General features: G+C 43.2%; 1 long non-coding RNA gene across 1 annotated transcript in view; it reads right to left on the bottom strand.

Moving 5' to 3' along the window:
- Nucleotides 1-11,991: 11,991 nt before the first annotated feature.
- Nucleotides 11,992-27,117, bottom strand: part of LOC115346986 — a 53,641-nt gene continuing 38,515 nt past the window's right edge. Inside the window, exon 3 of the long non-coding RNA XR_003925341.1 lies at nt 11,992-12,087. This is a non-coding gene — a long non-coding RNA (uncharacterized LOC115346986). The remainder of the gene's footprint in view (nt 12,088-27,117) is intronic.

Below are 27,117 nucleotides of genomic sequence, written 5' to 3' on the forward strand. Positions count from 1 at the left end.
ACGCCACACGCTGTAAAACTAGAGCCACCTCCACTTCAATAGACCCAGATCCAGACAAGTTCACCGCTTGGGCCCCTACCACAGTTTCAGTTTCCTCTATTGCATTATTATTACATTACTTAGCAGGTCTGCCAATGACATTGCATTCGAAATAGAGCAATTATAAACACTGGCAGGAAACGCTGGAGTAGCAAATGCTTTTTTAAAAATGGCAAGGATGTGAAGAAATTCAATGGAGATCTTTCATCTGATATATGAAAAGCAGAGGACCGGGGAAGGAATCAGTGGGGCCACGAAAGGGAATGAGTGAGAAGTCAGTGACAGATGAGACTGATGCTGCGCTGAGCCTGAATTAATATCCTTTGCCTGAGTATTTACAGAAGAAGCTGAAGGTCACATCCCGGAAACAAAGATCCATTTTCTTGAGGGGGAAAAAATTAAATGTTAAAAGGCTTTATGATCCAATCTGGACAGGTAGTTAGTTAATTAGAACTATTAAAAGTTGACAGGACCCAAGACTTAGATTAACTGCATCTCCGAAGTTGGAAGGAAATAGCAAGGGAAATTGGCAAACCTTTAGTAATACTGCTTGATAGCTTCCTGAGGAAGGTATATCTGGAGATGCCTAGAAGGTAGCTACTCCCACTTTACTTTTAAAAAATAATAATATTAAAAAACCCCAAACAAAAAAAAACCACTTTTTTTTTTCTTTTTTAAATCAAGGGAGGATTTAGGAATCCACTCACCAGTAATCCCAACTGCAGCCACAGAACGGATATTGGAAACATTAATATGGGACGGGGTTATGCAACATGTAGAAACAGCCAGCCCAGGGAAGGAAAGGCAGCTGGATTCACGTCACGTCTGTCAAATGTGCTTTAAGTTCTTTAAGTACTTTCCTTAACAGAGAGGCAAAAGTGAAGTGCCGGGCATAATTTATCCAGACGGAAGAGATTCATTTGGTGTCGCACCCCACAAAGAGATTGATCTGTAGAATCAGTAAAGCACCGTATAGAAAAAGCGCAATAGCAAATGGCTTCAAAATTATCTGTGGGACAAGAAGCAAGGTGTCAGCAAAACGGCACGGTTCAGGGTGACTAGAGGGACAGGAACAAGGCAGTACTCCCAAATTTCAGCACCATACCCACTTTTGTTCAACTTTTATATAAATGGCCTGCAGGGGATATAATTTTTAAAGTGGAATTTTTTGCTGATAGCACATAAGTGTAAAATGGTGCACAGAGCAAGCAAATTTAAAATGATTTGAATAAATTAGGCTTATGGACAGATAAAGGGCACATCCAGTTCAGTGCGGCAAAATCAGACATAAAGACTGCAAGGCACCAAATATAATCATAGGCAGGAAAAAGGGAGGAGAAAAGGGAATACTGACCAGGGGAAAGGTTATAAGGTAATTACTGATAAAATACTAAATTAATGCTTAGAATAACCGGGTTCCCCAATACACCGGGAAAAACAAAGACAGGCAAATTCTTCATGCTCAGAAAGACAAATTCTTCATACTACTTGCTGAGTTGTGTCTTCAATAAAGCTGAATTGAGACACCTTTTCTAGCACTCTAAAAACACTGAGATAAAAATCCAAGAGTTTGAAAGTAAAGAGACACATTGTCTCAATAAAGACACAACATGATAAGACTTTTAAAATGTATTTCCCCCTCCCCCCAGCAAACAAACATGCAAAATTACTTTCTCGCACTTTGAATGTTAATTTGGGGTCTATATCTGTAAAAAAACCAAGCATAAATAAATTGAAAGGTAGTTATTACCGGTGAAAACAGCCTTTTTACTGCAAAGGTTATGACATTAACCCAGGGAAAAATTCATGAATATTCACAATCACCATTTGTCATTAAGAATCATAAAATGAAATGTTGAGTAGGGCTTTAGAAAACTCGTCCAGCCTACTAAATTCCCTCTTCACTACTTGCTATTATGCTAGCGTATACCCCACCATTTTTTTGGCAGTGTGTTTTAGAAACCAAATTCCTGCAAGTTTTCCTTATCCATCTCTACAAGGAAAAGAGAACGAAGATAGGAATCACAAAGACCTGCAGAAACCTGCTAAAAAATGAATGACTAAGAATTCAGCCAAGGACTTCTTCAGGTGTCTGTAACCAAAGCCAGGAAATCCCCCAAAGAAACACAAATATTAAAAGAGGACAAAGTTACTGGGTTTGCCTCTAAATATCTCAGAAACTATTTAGTTTTCACATTTGCACCTGTCAGATTTGTTCCAGCCACCAGGTGCTACATAATGTGTGTGCAAACACAGCAGACAGCCTTTTGCAAGGGAATAAAAGGGCTGGAAGCCTGACTTGGGGGGGGGGGGGGGGAAATTAGGAGGCAGATGTTTCTCAACCAGGGGCAGCCATAGGCAGGTATAAGGACTGAATAAAAAGATAAAATTAGGTGAGGCGCTTCAACTGCAATCTCAATTCGGCAATCAATGCCGATATTCTGCAAAGCAAAGAAATGGCACAGGCACAGAGCACAAAACTGGGGGTCCACTTACTGAGCGAGAGCAAATTCTGCAGAAGGCGGCTTTAACACCAGAGGGAAAGGATGAAAAGCCACAGCAATAAATGAAGAACCATGGTTAAAGCAGAAACCATATGCATTCAGTGAGCAAAGCAGTCGCCCACGTGGAGTGCAGCAGAAGTCCATGTGTGGATACATGCACAGAGACGCACAATAGCTTCTGAAACGTTTAGGGAAGCTCAACTGTTTATCTACATACCCATTCACCCTCATACTATGAAAACCAATGTGCCAGTGGAGGGCCGGCTGTCAATCAGCAAGGAGAATAGCTGTCCCCAGTGCTAAAACATCCCAGGCCATTTGCATGTTTACTGTGCTCAGTGATTAACACACCACTGCAAGGGTGGCGAGGCCAGGACAATCCACAGAAAGAGAACAGCTACACTGCAAGAGAGGGAAAGGTACCCAGGCATTCAGATGAAGGACAGGAAAAAGGGAGTGCATTCCCATCTGTCCCTAAGTTTTAGAAATATGGTAAAGCACAAAGCAGGGAGTTTAAATCCTGCAAGTCCGAGCCATGTCATATGAGCTGAGAATGGCTGGCTGGGCTCAGCCCCTCCAGGAGCCACAGCAGGAGGGTTTGTGGCTGGTGGCCACAGCCACCCAGGTTTGTTTAGCAGAGGCAGGAGGTAGCTCCCTGCTGCGGTGCCCTGGAGAGCAGCCGGAGCTTTTGGAGGTTTCTGGCTGCGGGCTGCTCTCTATCCCCAGTCAATAAAGGCCACCCTGATGATATGCTCTAACATCTGTCCACAGCTGCTGCACAAGCTCAGGACCACCGGGTATTTTTGCAATGTCAGCTGCATGTCTCCTAGTCCCACCACCACCATCCCCTGCTCCAATCTCAGAGTACCTGGACTGTCTTTGGGGGGCACATTTCCAAAATGCCTGAACACCCCTTTTCCCCCAGAGAGAGCGAGCAATGCAATCAGATCTCAAATTCTCACCCTACGTCCACATATTGCTGATGATAAAGCTCACCTCCGGTAGCTAGCGTTCCTGTTGCATTCACGTCTTCCCTCTGGCCTATTAATATATACAGGCACTTGTGCTCATTGGCATGGTGACTGTGCTTATGTCAGTCATGCTTCTTTGTATTCTCCCTGCTTAGCCACTCGCTGTTGTGCAAAGGATGCGTGCATCAGGCTCAACACCTGCTAGAAATCTCTGAGCTCTCTGTGCCTTTCCTCTCTTCCCAAGCACTCTGTCCTCACGTCAAGTATTTCATATTCTTTTTCCAATCTGATTCTCATTTTTATTACTTTTCCCACTCTTATTTTCCAGCTATCCAGCTTTCTCGGTATTTCTTCCTTTGTTGTATTTGCTGTATCACTCAGGTTTTGTTGCATTTGAATTGCAGCCACTCAGAGCCACATTAATGGACAAAAAAATAAAAAAACCTGAAAAATCCCAGCTCCCCTTCCCTTTTCTCTACCTCTCCTCACCCCCCAGGAAAAAAAAAAAAGCTAACATCCTGCAAGAGCAAAAAGTGAAAGACAAGCAAACTGAAATTGTTGTCTGGCCTGTCTGACTCACCAAAATGACGAATTCTGATAGCACTTACACACAACGGTAACTGGACTCATAACTACACCATCACCTTATGCTGATGGGGGTCCTCACTGCTGCCACCCAGGAATAGCACCCTGCCCCCTCCAAGGTCTTTGTTCCCACTTGTCCCCTCTTACTGGGAGCAGCAGTCATGCAATGGCACAAATAAACCCAAATGCTGATCCAAAACCTGATCCAGCTTAAAATCAAACCTGACCAAAAAGGACACCTATTTTCAGCCATATCCAATTCTTACCATGGTCCAGATCTAACAACAAATGTATCCTCAGTCATAGATAATCAGAATTCACTATTTCAGTAAAAGGATTTTGGCAAAGCCCTGACAAAGCTTAAACGCTCTGCAGAGACATCCCAGATTTTGGCAGTGTTTAAGATGGGAAGATTTCTGGGGTTCAGGGCAGACCCTTGGTTTACTTAGAGGAAGACTTTAATTGAAAACCTAGACCTTGCTGTGTAAAACAGATGTTTTGATATGAAATAACATCAGGAAAACATTTGAAAAATGGGCTAGCTACAGTAGGAAATTAAAATACATTTCAAACCCTTACCACTTATTTTGTCCCCTGAATTCTCTGTTCCCATTTTTCTGTATTCATTTAGATCCTAAATGGCACAATGCTACTGGTATGGTTTTATACAGTATGTATTACTATAATATTTATTACAATTAATGTTTAAACATCTTATTAACGCTCAAAGTAGAATTTGCCCCCCCCCCCCCCCCCCGCCCCACAGGACTCCTCACCACAAAAACTAGGAGTGCCTTGCAGATATATCCATGCAAAGCTTCCCCCTACACTGCCCTTCTGAATTGCCTGGAGAATAACATGGAGCCCCGAATCACAGTTCAAATCTTAACTTTCAGGAATTCACTTTGCACCGCTCCTATCACCTTGAGGAGAGCTGTGCAGGGCTGCCCCCCACCATTCATCATTTCCTCTTTCCTTAAAGATTTTTCTTTCCTCCATTCGCTTGCTGCGTTATTTCCCGGAGGACTGCTGCTGGATTGACTGGGCTTTAATTGCTCGGCCCCGCCAGGCTCAGGGTGGAATTTCACCTTCGCTTCTCCCCCCGCTCCCCGCCGCTCTCCAGAGCTGCTGCAGCTCTCAGTGACTTCTGAGAAACAGCGATTAGCGATTCACTAAGTTTGTCACTTTATTGCCTTCATGTGGATATGCACGATGTAGGCCAGCTGATTTGCATTTATTCCCACTATCCCCTCTCTGCTTTCTAAGAGCTACCTTCCCAAGATCTGTATTACTTTCCAATTGTCCCTTATTTTAAAAGGAGTTTAGTGCTGTTACGACTTTACTCATCACTCCTTTCCTCCTCCTCCTCACATATTAATGGACATGCTCTTCATACCGTCGGTCCTCCTGCTGATGCATTTGTACAGTCAGTTCTCATTCTCCAGACCAGCTTTAGCCAACTTTGCTACTTTCCCCCATCCCCACTACACAGCTTGCTCTAGGCTGTACTCTTGCTTTCATCTGCCTGCTTCTCTGTTGACGAAAGGGTACCTTATGCCCTCGTATATACAAGTCATCCTTCATGCGTCTACAAGAGGTAGAAATTTGCTGCCACATGAATCTCTGGCAAAAAGCCATCAGGAAAACGGGTAAGGTGAACAAGGAGTATCTGCATTATCACAAGCCTTGATACCTTGGCAGCATCGGTCAGAAGTTGCCTGTATCCTTTGCTATTAATCATTCCTCAGACTCCTCAGAATGAGACCGAGTTGGGGGAAAAGGCTCTGCAATGGGCAAGAAGGTGCTCATTCTGGAAAGGGGCTCAGCTGCCTTGTTTCTGCCTCTTTCCTATCCTCTTAGAGCAGCTCAGAACTGCCAAGGGGCCAAAAACCTGGGCCAGGTTTCCTTGCACTTCCCTGCTTCTGTCTGGTTCCAGTTATCACTCCTTGCCTGTCCTCAGTGGGTATTCATTTTGCCTGTGCTCACCTATCCACATGTCCTGGCCCGGGCCCTCCTGCCCCAGGACATACAGACTGCCCAGTCAGTCCCTTTTATTCTCCCAGTGCGATAGGCAACAGCATCTCCACCACACGATCAAGTAGGTCCAAGTCAAAGGCACATCAGCAGTACTTTAAATTTTTACATGGTCTTAAACTACGCAGCCTCTAGCTGGAAGCACAACTTACAATATAACTTGGCAAGATTTTCTCAGAGGGGATTAGTTTCAGTGACTGTCTGCGAGAAAGTGAACCTCCCTTTGCCAACTCTTGCCTCTTCCTCTTAGTTTTCCTGGTTGCTTTATCCTCCCCGTGAAGGTATACTGTGCCTGCTAAGTATATGGGAAAAACACAGGGATGAGCTACAAGAACGAGGGCACACCAAATGTCACTCTAACATATGAGAAGACCAGAGCATGGACTAATGCCTCATTCCCAAGTTTAACGAAGAGCTAGTCAGCTTCCTGCTCTTCCGACCAAGCCTGCAAGCTCCCTTATGAAAGAGGGAGGTGGCTAGACACTCACTGCTCATCTCCAAGAGGTCTGTGCTCCAAGGCCAGCCTTGCACAAAGCACCCTCACTTCCTCACAGGAACGCAAGAGCCTTACGGTTGCATGTGAGAACTTCAGGATCGCAGCTGTATAGCCGAACCCTCGTCTCATCACATAAGGCTGCATCTGTTGCTTGTTCAGGGGAGCGGGGGAAATAGCCAGTGAAGATAAGGAGTAAATAGGAGAGAAAGGCATCTGCATGAAAGCGAAATTCAGCTGAGACCTCCAGAAGGCAAAAAATACGGGCTGTGGCCTGCATAGCCTCTGCTGATGGGCTCGCACAAAGGCCCTCAGTGTGCAGCAGATATTCCAGCTCTGTCGTTGTGCAGATAATTAAAAACAATAATGAAAGGGAGGTTTTTTATGCCTGCGCTCTAGCCACAGCCTCAGCTCCTGAGCTGCAGAAGCTGAGTGGTCCCTCTGCAGCAACATTTGCATTATTGCTAATCTGTAACTGGGATCCCCACTTAGCTCTATGACTCTCTCTGACCATTTTCAGACCTTTACCATTCAAGTCAAGAGGCTCCTTCCTCTAGAAATTATGTTAAGATTTGAAAGCACATTTCCTAATTTGTTTTAACAGGCTGCAATGATTTCTGGTCATATCTACGTGAGTGCGTTGTTTTCCCAGCATACACCTCGAAAATAAAACAAGAATCATATCCATTTCTTAATTCCTTCTAAAATCAGGTATACAGGAATTAAAAAATGTTGATACTGTTACATCTCTCTCATCCAGCAACAGGAAATGACAATAAGGTCTTGCTTTCTCCCTCAGACAGTAAGGACCAAATTCACACACAAATCTAAGTGAATCTGCAGTATTTCACCTAAAGCAAGGTAGCCTGTGTAAGTAAGCTACCACTTACTTTAATTTCTGTCTTCTTACATCCTTCCGATTGCTGTCTTTCTTGCTACATATCTCTTTCAGCCCCTCATCATGTAAATTATTCTACGTTAGACTCCTTCAGATTCACTTAGACCAAGAGGATTAATTTCAGAGCTGATGTGTAAGAAGGTGTAAATTCTACACTAGGGTGTGAGAAGGGATGAGATTTTCCCTGCATGCTTTGGCTGTCCTCCTCCTGGATTTACACAGAAAGGAATCTCAATCCCTTTGTCATTGTCAGGAAGAGGCTGAGGAATCTAGAAGTACACATCATAGCAGCTTAGATTTATTCAGACTCATCTCTTAGTTTGGGTCTGATATGAGTATTGTGTAGACTTGTCCCTTCCAAATTTAAGGCCAAGTCTGGAAATGGTGGGAGAGTTTCTTTCTTAGGGAGATAATCCTAGAGTTAAACAAACAAAAAGGATATATAAAGTTATATTGTCCCCAGTATAACTGAGGACATACTCGGTGCTCTAAATGCAATCCACATGACTGTCCAGTGTCACCTAACTTCATTTTTATTCACTTAAATGGGAAGCTCAATGATCAGAGCTGCTATGTGGCTACAGCTTTCGCTGAGCTCTGTCTGCTTACAGCACTCCTGGGAGAAGAAAAATCAAGCCATTTATTTAGGTGACTTCCTATAGATGGAGGTTCAGTAATTTCAGTTTTGCAAGCCTGAATGTTTGCAGATGATATAAAAAGATGTGAAACAGATATCGACTAAAATCACCTCAACATTTAGATGGTTCCTGAATGTAATAAAATATCCCTGCCAGAATGATCAGTTCTCTGTTGGTGCAAATTCAGACTGGAGATAAACAGGCATGACTTCAGAGATGCCAGTGGAGTTAGCCCCAAGATAAATTTGGACCTGTAAATTCAGTCAGAACACAGATCCCCACAAATATTTCAGACTTTCTCCAGCCTTGCTGAAAAGGCCATTACTTCTGCTCTTACGCTTCGCAAGGAAGTGAAAGAGATGGATTGCAAACCCTCAGCTTGCTGTCTCAAGTGAAAATTCTCACTGCAATATTTTGGAAATTCAGAAACTTCCCGTCCATTTAATATGCTGGAACCTTTCCCCACTGGGCAACTGAAAGTTATCACCACCTAATGATTATTCAGTGACATCTGCAAAATAAGTTTGATGTTTTCAGGCCAGTTTCTGTTGGACAGATGTCAGTATCATAAACTATGCTATCGTTGGCACTAATTGGTATCATCCTTGTCAAACAATCTGCAGTACAGCAAAAAAAACCAGAAGGAGCACTTACATTAAATTTCCCTTTTGCCTATGCAAGTTTTTCTTCATGTCATGGACACTTTCTCTTACCCCAGTTGTCTCTGTACCTTCGAAAAAACAGAGGACTCACCAAGGTAAAAGCTCAGGCTCTTCAAGAAGCATTAAATCCAGCATTCTGTGTGTGGATCCCCACAGAGAAGACACAGACATTAAATCTCATTCTAAACTGTGTTTACTCTCAGTAAATATTTCTTCTCGCAAAAAGCATTGCCATGGCATTGTGCAAAGCTGTATAAACAGTTGTAATTTTTGTCCTACTTTTTGATCCTTGCAGCTTGCGTCCAGGTTGCTGAATTGTTCAGTTGTCAAGGGCAGGTTTAAAAATTTTATGCATCGGCATGGCGTGTGATGTAAGCTCTCATGCACCTGACATCTCACGCATGAATAAGTCAGGCATGGCTGGTGATTCACTGTTGAATTTAAAGACAAATAAGAGTGGCTTTCTATGAGGATACAATGCAGTGAGCTCAATTTTGCAATTAGGAATTAAAAAATATTTTAAATCTCAAATTAGATTTTGTTTTAAAAATGTTCCTTGACAAACTGTTTTCTGTAAATCACTGAAGTTGTGTAACTTTTTCTGTGCAAATATATGCACACTGGGTCCTTTGCCTGTCTTAGATGTGCTGTAATCTACTCCTGACTGACTTAGTTTTTACTTGTCCCTATGCTAGTTACTGTGCTCCTCGTTGTTTCTGTGCTAGCCTCATATAATCCTCTTATGTCACACACTAAAGTGCTGTCGCTGCGATGAACTATGATTTCTCTTAGGACCTTCTAGGTCTACACTGGGTATGGTACTGCAGGACAGGATAGAAATCCAAAAGCACTGACATTTTAGATCAGTCACAATCAAACAACGCTTACTAGCCCTGAATGCATTCAGGAGTAGCAAGCAGTTGCAGAGTAGTTAACAGCTGCAGAAAGTTATCAGTTTAATTTTGCCACATAGGCAGAAGATCAAAACATGCAGAATAACTACCTACTGTCCAGAATTTCCTGGTTCATATTTGTCTATGTCCCAAAGCTGCAAATAAAAGCATGAGCTCACTTTAGACCTGCAAGCAGCACCCTGTCCAATGCCTTCATGGGGGACATTCACATTTAACTGTGCAAGTTTGCAAAATCAGGGCCTTAATTTGGGAGCTCTTGATAATTTTTCACAGACAGGCCTCAAATTTGCCCTTCCTATCCTATTGGTTTCAGTGTGAATTATATATGAATTTCCAGGGGCGAGATAAGGGCCACAGAAATTTCTCTCTCTTCTCGCTTTCCAGTCATTTCTTTTCATTTATTCCACACCAGCAGTTACAAAAAGTGGTCTGGGGATTGGAGTGCCGTTCTGGCAGTGAGTAATAGGGAGTCTTGGTTTGTTAATATGAATAGTCTTCAAAATAAACAGGTAAACTGAAAGATACTGGAGGAAAATGATTATGAGGGGAAAAGAGGGATTTATGTCTAGCTCTGACAAACTGCTAATACCAGGTCTCTCAACCAACAACTAGTCCACAGCACTTTGTTCCAAGTTCGTTTTCCAAGGAGACATTTCAAGGCAAGCTTCCCAGAGAGACAATCACTCTCCCAGAATAAGAGACACGAAGGATATTAGAAAAACTCAAGGCTGATTGAGAAGGAAGATTTTAAAGGGCAGCCAAATTCCTTCCTATGGCAAACTGGGACATAGCTGTCATCTGTGCTTTTTTTTTAAAAAAAAAAAAAAAAAATCTCCTGGGCTCCTAGTTTAATACCTTTTTTTTTTTTCCTTGGTCTAATCAGTGAGTATGAGGTAAAGACACATTCATGTCCTTCAAAAAAGGTAGTAACGCAAAGTTTCCAATTACCCTTTAATTAAAATATTAATTAATTAACAAAGTGTATTTATGGAATAATTATATAATTTCACACACCATCGATCGTATTTTAAACAAATTCATTTAATTAAGTTGACATGTACACTGCATGCTCTCTGTAGAGTTATTCTTAGAAACCAGTGCATGTCTGCCTTTAAGGAGATTCAAACTGCATGGGGGAAGTTTACAATGGCCCACAGTGGTATTCAGAACAGAAATGAAGCCACTTCACACTTTTAAGTAAATTTAATACCAGTGACTGTATCCCCGAAGGCTGAAGTCCCCTATCTGCATAAAAGGCACTGGGAAGGCAAGAGCAGCGTGAGCTTTCTCACTACCAATATCCCTCATCCTGACCTGGAGGGGCCGACTTTAATAAACGGTTAATCATTATCCTCTTTGCCAAGCCTGTTAAGCAGCTTAAGAAGCTTGGCATTTCTGTGGTGGGACTCAGCTAAGGCTACCAAATCATTTCACGCAGCCTGCTGAAAGCCATCACATGCAGATAGCGCGGTGTGCCGGGGCAGCATTTAAAGAGAGCTCTGGGTACATTTGGCAGATTTCCCCTTGGAGTCATCCGTTTTGCTCTGCCTCCTGCGCTCCCGTGGGCTTGTGATGGGTTGCGGCCCCGATTCAGGGGATTGTTGCCTCCGTTCTCCTTCCAGCACCTGCAGTCTGGTCTGCCTCTGCACTGTGGCCTCCTGCATCCTTACTGCTTTTTAAGGTTAACTCAGGATTTTCTAACATCCCTGTTCACAGTTTGGGTCTCCGATACCCATTACCATCTCCTTCTGAATGAAGGATTCCAAATTACCTGCATGAGTCCTAAGTCTTAAACCTGTTATAAGTGTTTCAAGTGTCCCCCTTTCTTTTGGCCTCTCCTAGGAAACTAATATTGTAGTTCCAGAGTTTCATGCCTTCCAACTGCAATATTCCTCACATTTCTGCAATGGTTTGGTAACAGTTTCTTACTTCCTCAGCTTATTAAACAATGCTAGCTTGCTGAACAAGCCATGTTAATAAAGCTACTTGCCTGTTGCTTATATGCCCTTTCAGAAGCTCCTCCCTTCAACTTCACAAAAAGGTGTTTGCTGAACTGCTTCTGGGCATTCAGTGTTTTTCTAGAGTACCAGTGCCCTGGGAGTCCTTAGCTTCTGTTGTGTGGTGTTCTCCACTCACAACCTTCCCACCCACTCCTCCCCACACAGGGCACCCCACAGAGTCCTTTGCTGCTTGGTCAAGGACTACTCTGCACTTTGCAGCCTTCTCCCCACCCAGCCAGCATGATAGTACTCACCACCACCTTCCAATCAATGTCCATTCAGTGACAGCAGCCACATCTTGTTGCATGTGTAACATGAACCTCGCAAAATTCATCAAGCAATTTAAAATCTGTGTAGAGATGTTGACTTGAACTGATGTTAGTGAAGTAACAGGAACTATATCCATAAGGATCTTGTCCCAGTAATATCACTGAAATGGGCTATTCACGAACGTGAATATCAGAAGCTGAATCTATCTGAGAAAAGACAATATAATGTGCCTCTGGGTGTTTACAGTCATACATTTCAATCCTTTATGTTTCCTTATGTCTTTAATTTTTTAGGCTGAGTCTGAAAATGCAGTTGTCACTCTTTTACTCTCTTGTTCTTATTGAGAATTTATTTAATGAAAGTTGCGATGAATTGAAAAAGGGAAGAAAAGCAGCCCTCGAACTCCCATAACCAGTTCCATTCACTTCTCCCACTTCCAATTTCTCAGGACGTTGGAAGTCAGAATGAGGGGACTGGCTGAAATTTTCAAGAGCCTCTTAATGCTGCCTGGATTCTTTAGTTTCTGTTCAGTCACAGCCAAAACCAATAAAATCCTGCATTAAAACTGGTATTTAACACCATAGGCGGTATAGAACTCTTGTTCAATTTTAGACTATACATGCTTGAGGAAAACTAGCCAAATGCAGAAATAAATGATGAGAGTAACAAGATAACACAGATGAGAATATTAGCAGTATACAAATGCTTCTCACAAGTGGGCAACAGTTTTCAAACCACTCATTAGAAACCAAGACAAAACTGATTAATAACTAAAAAAATCCAGGCAGATTCTGTGCTAGCAAGGCTTACAAGAGCTCCACCGACTTATCTTTCCACTATCGCAGATTCTCCTGTTTTAAGAATGAAAACCTGATTTGGTAACAATCTATAACAGCAGTAATCTGTGCCTTCTGCCATCCAGGTAAGTCTTCTGATTTCCAGATATTTACCCTAGCAAAGAAGGTAGACGAAGCCCCCCAATCCACTTCTTTCTTTCACATGTGTAAAGCAGTGCCCTTAAATCCACGTTTAGATACTCAAATAAGTGGCCTGAGATTCAACTGTGCTAAGCATCCAGCAGTTTTTAATGAAATCACTGCCCTTTTTACTTTGTTAAAAATTATCACTATGTGAAGCTCTTCATACTGTCTCTTTGCAAAAGGCCCTTTCCATCTCTCCCTATAGATTTCCAAGCATTTTGTCCACAACAAAACAGACATTCCCAGCTGAATGAGTCTCAATCCCTCACAAAGCACAGCACATTTTCTTGCTCTCACAGCCAACCTCTTTCTTCCACCTCTCCCTTTTTCTCATAGCCTCTGCCTGCTGATTCTCAGCCAGCTCTTGGACTTTCCACACAAGTTGGTTGTGACTGGCCCAGCTTTTCATCTTAATATATTACCCCAGGATTGCAATTACCTTTTTTCCTTTACTCTCTGTTTCAGCCCCTTTGCCTTCAGCCTGGCCCTTGAATGCTGTTGTTTCCCATATCCCCAATCTATCCACTATTTTCTCTCTCTGTTTTCCCTCTCTGCCTTCTCTAGAAGCCCTTAATCACACCTCTGTGTCCTCCCTGCTTCACCTCTTTCCCTCTCTCTCTTTCTCTCTCTGGTTACAGCTCTGCAGGCAGGGTTTACGAGCAGGGATCTCTAGTGATGTCCTACAGGAATATGCCTTGGCACACTGTCTGGACTGTTCAAGCCCTACTGCACCCCTGAGTGCCACAAAAAGCTCTACGCAGAGAGGCAGAACAGAAAAGAAATGCTTTACAGCCACTTTCTTGTATGCTATTTTTTCCTCTCAGCATCTAAGGAAGATTTAGGGGGGGGGGGGGGGGGGGAGGGGGGGAGGGGGGGAGGAAAGAGCCTAGATTTACAAACAACAATCAGGCAGGTAAATATTCTGCAGTTTAGTTGCAGTCAAGGGAATACAGGAAAAGTGTATTTAAGGAAGAATAAGCCAGAGTCCCTTATGCTCATAACTGAGCTACCAATTTCAAATTCTTCTGGTGTGTCACCCAGTTACCTCAGTACTAATAATATCATACCCAGAAGCCACTTAGCCCTCTTTAGAATTAATTAGTATTGTACAGCCCGGTCCAAGCTGGTGAGCTGAGTGCCTGCTGAGAGATGCTCAGAGTTACGGCACCAATAGCATTGGGTCTCACCACTGAGTCCACAGATACAAAAGAACGTAAAAATAAATAGCCACACTCTGCTCTCAGCTACATTTTCTTTGCTTGTTGATTTTAGGAGAACACTGGTGTCTCTGAGAGCAAAACTTGGAACAAATTTTTAATACTGATCACACCTATCTAAGAGATAGGCACAGCTATTCATGAGCTCCTGCAACACATATCCCTTGGTGTATCCAGTGGGAGAAGCTAGACTGTTGCAAGCAGAGATGGAGTACTTCACTGAGCTGCGTGGTCAAGTCTAGTCCACAAGGCCCAGAATCACACCCAGGATCTTCCCTCCCTCCCTTGCAGTGCTGGCTCCTGATAAGATAGAAACCAACAAGGAATGAGTACGTTTTTCCTGATGCCTCAGCATACCTGCATTCCTCCCCAAAAGGCCTCCGTTACCTATCATCACCGTAGCAGGCTTACCTCCTCTCAACTCCTTTTAACTTTGATCTACCAGCAGTGGGCTGGGGACTTTGAAAGGAAGCAAACATTTATTTCTAAAGATTGAGATGTATCATGTATCATATGCAGCTTCACAAAGCAGACAAAAGCAGAGTCCAACATCAAAGTGAAGCGGAGAACGTCGCAGTAATCTAGAAGCCAAAGTCATACAGAAATCAGGAAAATTTTGGCTCCAAACTAAAGCCAGTTAGAAAACAGAAACTCTATTTACTGCCTCCCAGACTGAAATTTTGAAGCATGCTTTACATAGAACTACTTTGCTGTGAAGTACCTTACATTGCACTGCAGAGACAGGCAGTACAGGACTGCCACCCGTAACTGAGTGACAAAAGGCCCTTAACAATCTACTGAAGCATCCAAGCCTTGCTCCCCTTCTTAATCACACTCTTTGAAATCGTTAAAGATTCACATGTAGTGCAAAGAGCAGATTTGTTTTGTGTTGAAAGTACCAACTCTGTTGTTGCAACAGCCTGGAAACTACACCTCCTAGTCGCATACACCCATGTAGCAAAAATAACCCATGTGTTTCCATATGAAACCTGAGATCCAGCAAGTTCTGGCTGGCACCAAGCGTGGCAGTACTCTTGACCAAGCAGCTCTCCTGCCTGCCTGCATCCACAGTCATTGAACATCTATCATAACAACTGATGACAGAGATGAAGATACTGAATCTATGACTTCTCTCTCTCATAATGAATTCAACATTTCTCAGGACAATGAGCCTTTAAATTATTGATCACATAAGCGGTCCAAAACAGTCCATAATTTATTAACATATGAAAAGAACCAAAAAATATACCCAAGTCTATGATTTTTTTTTTTTTTCAGTGACAATACAAGCCATTCAAACAAAGCTTAGAAGAAAAAAAAAATCTATCTGTACACTTGAAGGATTTTATGCAGGACTTTTTTCCTTAATAAGTCATGGTTAGCAAGAAAAAGAATGTGCCAAAACCTGGTATTTAATTAAACAGTGTACATTTCTCACTCGTTTTGTTTGCTTTTCTGCATATGGATTTCTCTAAGGTCCCTAAAGCAGCAAACCCAAACGCTTTTAAAGATGTTCCCCTGCAATATGTAATTGAAATTCCTTAAAATATTTAGAGAGTTCTAGGAGGGAATGTTCTGCAACAATAAATTACTGTAGTGTCATGGTAGCAACATCGATGGCACGGCTGAGATGGCACAGTAGTTTTTAAATTCCTATTCTTAGCTACTTACAATTTTGTCTATACGCTGAAACTTTTTAGCATTAACTCCAAATTGTACCTTTGGAATGCTTTTTTTTTTTCCCCCTCCATTTCCTAATTTAGTTCAGCATCATAAGCCAAAAGCAGTTTTCTCCTAAAACTCCAAATTTGTCATGCCTAGAACTGAATGAAAAGGGTTGGGTTTGTCTGTTTAAAGGAACAGAAGTTCGAAGTATCTCCATTGGGTAAGAGTATTTCTGTACAGCTTGAATGCTTTTGCCCCAGCCAGTGAGCTTTTCCAGGCTGAACTAGGATGCACCTTGAACTAGCAAGGGACACACGTATACCCACCTAACCAAGCATGGGGATAGGCCCATAGAGCTCTCTACACATGCTCAGAGCCAAATACTTCACAGGATAAACCTCCATTTACAAGATATTTAATTCATAAGGTAGGACCTCTAGCATTCCTTCTTGTTCTGTATTTCTGCGAATAAATCAGTACATAGCCATACAGAATTTAAATCTTCACTATTATTTCCTAGGCTTATGTTTGATGAGACAAATCTTAAATACCTGGAGTGGAAAGTAAGTGCTCATCCCATATTTTCATATCCTGAAACAGAAGATCACTTCCCTTTTCAGACAGCTTAAAATCTTAGTTATTTGGGGCCAGATTTTAAGGTATTTAGGTGCTCAATTCCCATGCAGCTGCTTAATGAGGTATTCAAATACAAGAGGCCTTCACAGCGCTTGAGAGACCATTCTGTGCTTTCCCCATTTTAATTGCTTTTCAAGCTTTATCTTTCCGTTTGCTCATTCTAGACTTTTCTTGCTTTTGTTTGTAGGTCTTTCCAGGGCTTCCCAGGATGTCCCAGGGTCATTTCCTCTCTTTCCTGCAACCTGTAGATATGCATTTTGAAGAAATATTGGGCAGACTGCTGCCCTTTATAGGGGCAATGCCAGCACCACTAATGTTGCAATAGGGTAGAGAGTATGGCTTCGCTTCTGTTATCTTGGACGAACCATTATCTGTTTTGCAAAGAGATTCCCTGAATTCTCCATATGTATATTCACTGCAGAGATTGCTGTTGCACTATCCTTTACATTTCAATTAGGAGTAAAAATAGAGGGTAGCAAGCCAAATTAACAAAAGTGGATGGGTTGGATTAAACGATATATAAAAAAAAATCTGGAGAGTTAAATGGCTGAGCAGATAATATGTTATTTTCTGCCAAATTTTTAATGATATTTTTAAAAACAAACATGCTATAAGGTAAATTAACATGTATCTACGGCTATAAGTTCCTGCAGAGCCAGGAGCCTTACTTTAGTACAGGCAATAGCGGTTGAAGCTACAGCTAGGCAAATGGAGTAAGGGCAAACCTGTCCTGCTTCAAAGACAGACAGGAGGAAAGGAGGAGGAAAGGAGGAGGAAAGAAGGAGGAAAGGAGGAGGAAAGGAGGAGGAAAGGAGGAGGAAAGGAGGAGGCAAGTCCTATCTAGTCTCCTAGACCCCTCTGAGGCCGCCGGCAAGAGCAAGCAGAGAAAACCCAAGTGACACAGGCTGCTTGGACTTTCAAAGAGCGTTTGCCAAATTCCCCTCCAGACTGCCACTCCGGCGGGCGAAGGCGCCCGGCCCAGACGGCACCGCGAGTCTCGGATCAGAAAACCGCAGAGACGCCGAAAGCGGGAAGGTTTCCTGAACACCGCGGCGAACCCCGGTAAGCCGTCCCTCTCCCGCAGCGCGGGGGCTCACGTTTGGCCGCGGTTCAGCCCCGCCGCCCCCGGCCGAGGATTCCCCGCTCGGCTCCAGCGGCGGGAGGGCCTCGCCCTGGGCCCGGGGCGGCGGCGGCGGGGGGCGACGCGGGGGGTGCCGGCGGGGCGGCGGCGGCGGCGGCACGGGGCTGCGGCGGCAGGGCCTATCCCGGGGCCCCTCCAGGCGCGCGTCACAAAGCCCCCTCCCTCCCTCCCTCCCTCCCTCCGCCGCCGGCAGCCGCGGGCTCGGCGGGCGCAGAGCCGGCTGGCCCGGCGACATCCGCCCGCCGTCGGGGGGAGCGCGGAGCAGGGCCCGGGGGAAGAAGGCCCGCCAAGGAGGGCGCCTGCAGGAACCTGTTCGGGGGGCTGCGAAACCCCGCGACCCCCCGCTCAACGCCCTGGCTCTCACGCTGGTTGAAAACGCTTCCCAGGAGGAGCACGCTGAAGCAGCAGCGCTCAGTCTTCCAGCCAGGATGCGTTATCGGGATAAAAATGCGTGTCTGTGTTGCACCTACCCACCCCCCCCCCCCCCCCCCCCCACGCCTCCGCGGGGGTCAAAATAAGGTCAAAGGACTACATATTGGTTATTTCTTCTTTTGCAGTAACCCATGACACTTCTCAGTATACTTAACAGTATCCATAACAACCACTGTTCCTCGAGGAAATTTTAATTACAGCATTCTCTGGAACTGTTGATTGTTTATTGTGATGAGACGAAGAACACGGGAAGAGAAGATTCACGGAGAAACGTGCTTCAAACCAGGCTGAGGAAAAGGTTGCTTTACACTCTTTACTCCTGATGCACAAAGCCCCACGTTAGGCATAGGATGCAGAAGAGAGATCTTAAAAAAACAAATGTGAGGTGCCTGTACCTCGTATTGCTCTCGGAAAAGTGATCACTCTAAACAAATTACAAGGGAGTCGAAGAAACTGGAAGATGTGCTGATTCCAGATTAAAAAGTAGAAAAAAAACCTGACAGTGCTGGAATTTTCTTACTAATATTGAACTAGATTCTGGTACCCTTAACCATTATGGGCATTTATTTCAGGGGTGCAAATACTGGAAAAAAGGTATTCTTAATGCAAATAAAAGTCAAGACCACATTGCAACTTAAGAAGAGCAAACAGCAGTGCAGACTGGGATGTGTATTTAAGGGAAAAAGAAACCAAGGAGGAAGGAATGAGAAACTGATAATAAAAGCATCGAAGGGTAAGGTAAATCAATTAGAAAAATAGGAAAGAAAAGATCTGCTCAGTTTAAAAGGATGGGTGGATGATTCTTCCTCCCCACCCCGTTACTGGCATTTGGTACAGAGAATAAATCCAGCAACTGCTTAGCAGTGCAAGGTCTTGGTTTTCTTTCTGTGAACAAGGGGTGTAGGTGGAAATCCACATCAACTTTAATGTGCTAATTCCACGTGCACGAACCAGAGCGTATTCTTAATTAATCCTGTAAGGAACAAACCCAACAGACTGGCAACAGCACAGACAGACTAGAGAAGATACTCAAAGTCATACATGAAAATGATGAATGCTACTGAATTTATCTTTTGGGGTTCATCTACGTTTTAAATAAATCCAGATTTTAGATGACAAGTCAAGTTTACACCAGTCATGGGGTCACTGTTTCACATAGCGACAACCAGAAGATCCAGCCATGTTTCAGGAACTTCAGGATTGTGTCCTCTAGCCACTGAGCCATTAAGTGGAATCTGAAATTTTCAGGCTGTGATTGCATTAGCAAACTTTGACGCCCATCATGGCAGAGTACAAGTAGACAGGGCTCAGGCATTAAAAAAACAACCCGCAGAACAAAACAGTCTGATATTCCCTCATGCCTCACTTTGTCAGTGTTAAAATCTCTTTAGGAGTATAATATACCACAGGATGCTTCACAATCAAGAAAGATACCAGCTGGGGCTTTGATGTCAAGAATATCAACTCCCCATGCAAGAATCCAGAGTAAGAAATTTCAGAGGAGGAAGAAGCACGCTGCAGAAATCTCAGGAAAAGGCCTTTCAAAGTGAGGCGAGATCACAGCTTTCCATTCTCCTCCAAGTTAATTACTGAACCTCCCAGAAAAAGCAGCAGAAAAAATTGCTTACACATGACCTACAAAGAGCAGGCAACATACGAGTGAAAAAGCAAATCAGAACTGAGAGAGTGCTTTTGCTTAGATGGTGGGCAATGGTGGCGGGAGACCAGGTACAGTGTTTCTACTGTGGTTAGCACAGTGGGGCCCCGATTTCCGAACTGGACTTCTGGACATCAATACAAGAAAGATAAAGAACAGACAGATGCCAAGTTTCCATTTCAAAAAACAGTTCAGCCACTTTAATTTACCTAGAAAGCATGTGTAGTTTAACTCTCCTCTGCGTGCTCCTTTGCATTCAGTTTATTTCCTCCTTCACACTCCAAATTTTGTTACATATTCAACTACTGAATCTTCTTCACCTGCCTGTGAGCAGACTCAGCGTTATATTTAAATTCCTCTTCTCATTTGGTTTAGTATGTCAACAAAGTACGCCTCTTGTTTCCAGGCTGACAAGTGCGCTGAGGAGCATCCAGCGCCACAGAACACGTCCCATGTACCCAGTGATTTAAGGTAATTTGAAGAGAGAAAGCTATTTAAGGGGGGAGAGAGAGAAGGGGCGGTGGGGGAAGAAAAAAAAAAGACATCTTTCTTATGTTTCCCATCTGTCAAAACTGGAAAACAAGCGTCAAAAGCCTTGCCTTGTGTTTTGTGTCAGCACTAATTACATCCCCGCTGCCGGCCAGTTCCAAGTGCTGCATCCCACCGAAGGGGAAGGCCTCCCGCCCGGCGGCGGGGGGACCTCCCTCTCCCCGCACTGGGAATGCCTCCAAGGGGGTGCACGCTGCTGTTTTGACAATCCCTTTCTTTGCTGCCTGGCAGAGCTCCATCTCATTTCGGCAAAGGCAGCATTTCTACGCTCTGTCCTATATTCTGCCCCGGCTTCACAGCATCCTGCGTTCTGATACCCTTTCTCATTTTCAGTAATCTCTCATTTTCAGTCTGTCTCACTGAAACGATGGAAATGTTAGACCCTAAAAACATTACCAAGCACGGACATGGCATCTTTACTTCCCCAAGTTTCACTGAAGATGAGCAAAAAATAAGCGGAGTGAGGTTCTCCTCCACATAAGCGAGAGCGGCAGATTCCGTCCCTTTGATAGCTGTCGATTTTGAGTAATCCTGGTGGGTACATTTAAATCCTTGTTAAGGGCTCCCACATTCATTAAAAATAAATCCAGTAGTTATTTGACTGTGTAATTATTAGGGATAATTTGCAATTAAGCAATTGGCCTCTGATGAAGGGACAGATAATTGATCAGCCTGGTTTAGCATTTTAGAATGGGGTGGGGGGTAATTAAGTAAATCCAGTCAGCTAAATGTCTGCCTTCCCACTACATTTTTTCCCACCTTTAAATGCAAACCAGACCTCATGCAGCTGTGCAGGCCATGGGAATCTAAGCCTATTAAAGAAATCTTTTAATGACTGTAAAACTACCACTAATTGAAATAAAAATATTTTCACACTGTTTTCGCATTGTGCAAATGGATCCAAAAATAATTCTTAATGCAATACACGGTGCACAAACTGCTCTGCCTAACAAGTGCAGCATTTAACTTGCACTAATTAGTCCAAAGCGGGGGCAGTGTGAAATTAACGTGATTCATTAATTCTGTGGCTTATGTTTTACATATTGTGTGTTTACATTTCAAAACTATCAGGTTCTCTACAACCCAACACACCACACTTGTGAAATTCTTAGCGGATTCAAAAGGTTCTCCCCACCATCTCTTTGGGTGCATTCAGATTTGATTGCTGAATTTGCAATTTGTCTATTTGTTTCAAAGCAACCGGTTGATTTTATATTGCACCATTTCCTCCTTTGTCTTAATCTTGGCCTCAGCTCCTTTCTGACAAAATATTTTTTTGAGTGGCTCAGGTCACTGTGGGATAAGCATGAACACAGCAGCAGGTGAAGAAGCAATTTTCAAACTACTTTATGTTCTAAAAAATTTTAATAAATCCTTCATATCAACTAAATCTGTAGTTTTCATGACGCTGTTCCAATATTTGCTCCTATAATGATATCAGGAGATGTTCATTAAAGATCTAATCCAGAGCCCCATGAAAGTCAACAGAGACTTCCACTGACTTCAGAAGGCATAAATACGCTAGCTTCTCTTTACGCTACAGAACATAGGACTCCAAGAATCATAGCATTGGCCAAGTTGTCTTACAAAATAAATTATCTTCAAGTGAACCGTGCTGAAAAGCATTTTAAAATATCAGACATAGCTAAATACTACATTTCTGCAAATTAAGGTGCAACATTTGTATTTACGTTGTTGGACATACTCGCAATGTCAGACTTGACCCATTGTTTCCCAAGATACAGGTTACAGTTCTACAGAGACCCAGAGCAATATTACACTGAGAATTAGGTGTAATATTGAATATACTATGAACTTTGTTTACTCGTTATCCATAGTGATTGGTAATGAAGTAATGACGATGTATGTGCTTTGTATTCCACACAAGGCTTAAAGGCATGCCTGTCCCAGAGCGCTCTGAAAATCTGGCTGGCACTTTGTAAACGTGTCTGCCTCTCGCACATAGAGGCAGAGGCTGACCTACCCATACAAACACCTCTTTGTTAGTCTCAGAAATACAGCAAAAAGATGCGCCGAGAGTTACTTGTCTCCTGCAATCAAGAGAAATTGGGGCTGTTTTCTGTACCTAAAGGTACCTGGACAAGGTACCTTGAGGCGTGAAAGAGCAGCTCCCGTAACTGGTGGGAGAATGATAGGACAGTGTGGCAGAAAGGACGCCTGTATGGGGCCGTGTAACGCCCCAGTCAACAAACAGACACTGAGCACTAGATGTCCAGTAGAGTCAAGAAGGCAGCGCAGGCAGAAGACTGGCCACTCAAGGAGACAGAAGCACATCAGCAAAGGTAAGAGGTGAAGCATTATGGACTGTGAGCTTGCTCAGCCAGGGTTCTTGGAGGAATGGGGTGCGAAGTGGTCATTTGAGACTCCTCCCCAAAAAGGGGAAGTCAGGAGGAAGACTGTCCTTTGAGTGACATTCAAAGGACAGCAAAGGAGAAAGGAAGCATTTTCAATGATACAAGCCTGACAAAACTGATGTTCTCCATACTATCTAAAGTAACCTGCTAATGTTTGTAAGAACTGCCCGAGGCAGAGTGCAGTTAGATTTTGGAAGATTCATAGGTTCTGCAGTAAAAAAGAACTAAAAAAAACCCCAGTTAGAAACAGCCACTTTGAGGGCAGCTTTCATCATCCGTTTAAGTCTTCTGGTTTTGTTTCTTTTTCCCCAGTATAAAAACAGTGTGGTTTTTTGGTCAGCAACAAAAGTCAAGTAAGGAGTAGGAGTAACAGGCCTATTTTCTTCCTCACAGAGACAAATTAACCTCAGGCTGGTCCCATGTTGCAGACCAGAATATGGCCACATCAGTTACCTTGTTGAGAATAACAGGGACAGACCAAATGCATGTACCTAGCTTCATTGTTAGCAAATGCTTCATTAAAACAAAGCCATAATTTAAAAAGATAGAAAACCATTTAGCAAGATTTCCTGATTGGCTGTGCATCTTTAAATGACTTATTTGTGTCAGTCTGTTTCAGGATACATCTGGAGCACGCAATGTCATCAAGAAGTGTTATTTGATGACAGTGCAGTACTTTGGGTGGCTTTTAGAAAGCAATAGATTATAGCATTACCATGTACTGTGCATAACATCTCTATGACACTTAGCAAGTATGAGGCCAAAATGAACACTCTAACCTTGAAAATACATGATTAAAGTGCTGCCTCGTGGATTGATATACAAAATGGCTAAGTTTAGTGATCCTTCAAATCCTGGTTCCCCGGCGAGCACTAAGGGTTCTGATGTGCAAGGCTCTGTCAGCCATTGTGTGGGGCGTAAAGGATGTGACACCTTCAGGAGTACTTGGTCTACTTGGAGTAGGAAAGGCACTTAGAAGAAAAATTGTATCCTATAGTAAGGAGAGGACACTTTCCAGCATAAATTTAAACCTGTTCTTAAAAGTTGTAGTCAGGCAAATGTCCCTGCAGGTAAACAGAATGGTACTGAAATATCCTGAATCAAAGCTAGGCAAATACGGGAACAAGCAGTATTGGTTTAGAGGTTAGGCAACTTCACTGCTACAATCAAGTAACTACATTAATTTCTGCTCTGTTCAGAAGAGAAAGCTGGCTCATTATTTAAAATAGAGTTTCTGTGCACCTTGAAATAAATAACATACGAAGATTTTTCTAGCACTACTAGGAGATTCAGCTGCCAGTACCTTAAAAGTAAAAGGAAGTATAAACTCTAAGCATTGTCTCATGTGAGAGAGCTACACCACCAGCTGTTTAACACAGAAAATGAGAGTAGCATTTTTTCTGATACGCTTTTACCAAGACTTTTGCCAGAATAAGAAGTTCACTCACATTGTCTGTGTCCTAAAGTCACTTTTTGTTTGAGTGACACAACAGTCGCTGACTCCAATATGCTGTTTCTGCAGGTATCATAAACATGAATGGCCTACAGCCAAACACTTTTGATATATATTAAATGAGCTACATGACCAAATGATATCTGGTTTGTTTTCATGTAGATAAACTCAGACTACCTTTGTGCACTATTCTGATTCTATTTATGTCTGTGAAGAACTTAAATCTCTCCTTGGTTTTTAACTACATGATGTCTTGGTACTTGAGGTGCCCTTTTACCTTTTCAAGGGCATCTTTTAATCCAAAAAAGTGCCTGCTTAAAAATGAATCATCTTTATCTGCATATGCAAGTGCACATTTTATGGGCAATAGGCTATTATTGTTACATCTGCAGACCTATGTATATGTGTGCCTGTCTATTTGCCTGCTAGCAATACAGAGATGGTCTTGTGTCAGGGCCTGCTTGAGTCTCAAACGTGAGAAAGGGGGTATTCAGATCTGGTATTTGGTGGGGGGTGTTTGTAATTCCACACTATCCCTTTCTAATGGGAAACTTCTAAAATCTCCCTTGCTGTCCTGGAAGGGATTTGCACAGCTCTAATAGAAATGCTCGACTAAGATGGATGGGTCTGGGAGTGTCACATGGCCTTCCTGAGCATAAGTTATGTTACTAAATCAGCATATTGATCTGGGAACACAGCGTCCTGGAATCCTGAAAATGTCAGGCAAATCTCAGTGCTTCACTTCTTTAAAATCAAATTAATTTAGCCAGTTTACTCTGGAGAAGAAATTACGATGTCAGATACATGCAAACAGCAGGGCGTCAGGCACTCCAAGTCCCACTGCCTCTGACCGTTTTGAAAGGAGACACCCAAAAGGAAATAGCTGGATTGCCATCTAGTTCTCCCTGGTGGAAAGAACAACCACCACAGGTAATGTGCGTCTTTGCTTACATGAACTCGGGCATCCCCGGGGCCTCACGACTCTCCATGGATCTTTTGGGATTCCCAAAGTAGGGGCAGTCAAGGGGGTTCACAGGTAAAATGATACCATTACATGTGATGATACTAATCCATCTGCCTTACCCATGGGCTACATTTGAGATTAAAGACTCAGATAGTCCATGCCCTTCTATTGTGATCGCCAGTTCTGTACACATGTTTAAGCAAGCATGCTAATCCACAAATGTATGGTCAGGGTTGCAGCATCTGGTGTGAACAGAACACTTCCAACAAGCAGGGCCCATCAGCATGAATAAGTTTGCAGGCATTAGCCATGTATATTTAGTTGGTAGAGTAGTTAGATACTGGCACAAATGGCTTCTGGGGAAAAAGGGACAGTCTGCCAAAATGTATTACAAAGTGGACATTGTCTTTTTACCTGACTTAACAAAACGTATAAGGCAAGTGTGCACTGTACGTAAAGAAAAGGAGTAACTGGAAAGTTTCAAAGAATGAAACTGATCTATGTTCTTGACTAGAAGTACCAATGCATCCTGTTCTGACCCTGCAAGACATCACACCTAGCTTTGATTCCTACACCACAAGGACCAGGTGCAGCACGGGAGCCCCAAAGAGACACAAACCCCAACCCTGCCCTGCCATACACGAAGAGTGGGCCTGGAGAAGCTCTGCTGGTAATTAACCCTGCTGAGCACAGTTCAGCTCCCTGGCAAAGGAGGGGTCACTACGGCAGAGGCCAGATGTAGAACAACCATCCCAACCTCCCACAGGTCCTCATGAAGGCTCCCATCTCCTCCTGACCTACAGGCTTGTCTGGTCAATTACAGACATCTCCTTCTGGGCTTTGCCATCCTCAAGCTGAACACCCCTTTTCTATGCTGAAAAGCTCACTAAAGCTAAAAGGTAGGCCTCCAACTAGTTCACCACATGCTGGTATAGAACATTTTAACTAGCCGTTTTTTACTAGAAATCCTAGAGGTGATAAAGGCATCACTACAGTGATCTGAGGGTCACCAAGACAGAGGCAGATACATCAGGAACCTGCAGCCAGAGAAAGAGACAGTAGGACCTTCTCTGACCTGTACCCTTTGGGGATGAGATGGGCAGGCTGTTGTTACCTACTGCAAGTGAAAAACACACAGCCACAACTTGCTGACACCACGAGCTAGCAAAAGAGGGAAGAAAAAGCTTGAATATGTTATCAAGACGACTACAGTTTGTTCACTAGATTTCAGCAGAGAAAAGCTGTACAAAGACAGCTTGGCAGCTGCCCTGCCCTTCTTCTCTAAGGCAGTGATGAAATATAACCACCAAATTTCCTTGCTAGCATAAACTGGAGGAGTCATATTGTTCATATTTGAAATAGGATTATGCAAAGGAGAACTGGATTGTAGGTTGTTTGATGGGGAAGGGGGGAAAGCAGTTCTAGGTCCCAGCAGGCCAAAAACTCCTTCAAAATGATACAACAAAAGGTGATGATGTTTTCTCTGGAAAACATTATACATGGCAAAATTCTATTTAGCATTTACAGAAACTGAGCAAAAGGGAATAGAGATCCTAGGAACTTATTAGGTTCAGTGAAGAAAGTGTGTAGCAGGCAATAAAGAACAGCATAACATGCAGCACAAATACCTGTGCGCATTGCAGCTAAAACAAACAACTCCCTCATACACCAGACGTTGCTTTTCATTTGTCCTTCTTGCCCCTCAGAACCTCCCCTGGCTTTGCTAAATATAGACAAGCCTTGATGTGCATCAATAGCTAGCCTTAGTTTCAGCTCTCTGCTTCCCATTTCTCATGGAAGTGGGAGTGGTACAGGACATCATCCAGGACCCTGATATTTATTTCCTCTCCTTTTTGTGTATGAGGAATGACCCACAGCCCCATCACCTCTGCTGTACTTTGTGACGTTTCTCCACATCTCCCCTCAGCTGAGGGGAAGGAAGGCAATTTCCCAGGAGAGGCTTCATCTCCACTGTCAGGAATGTTCTCAGTTCTGGCTGCTCAGGCACACAAAGATGTTCAAGAATATCATTAAATCAAA

The sequence above is a fragment of the Aquila chrysaetos genome, chromosome 1 (assembly GCF_900496995.4).
Source record: "Aquila chrysaetos chrysaetos chromosome 1, bAquChr1.4, whole genome shotgun sequence".
Lineage (NCBI taxonomy): Eukaryota > Metazoa > Chordata > Aves > Accipitriformes > Accipitridae > Aquila > Aquila chrysaetos.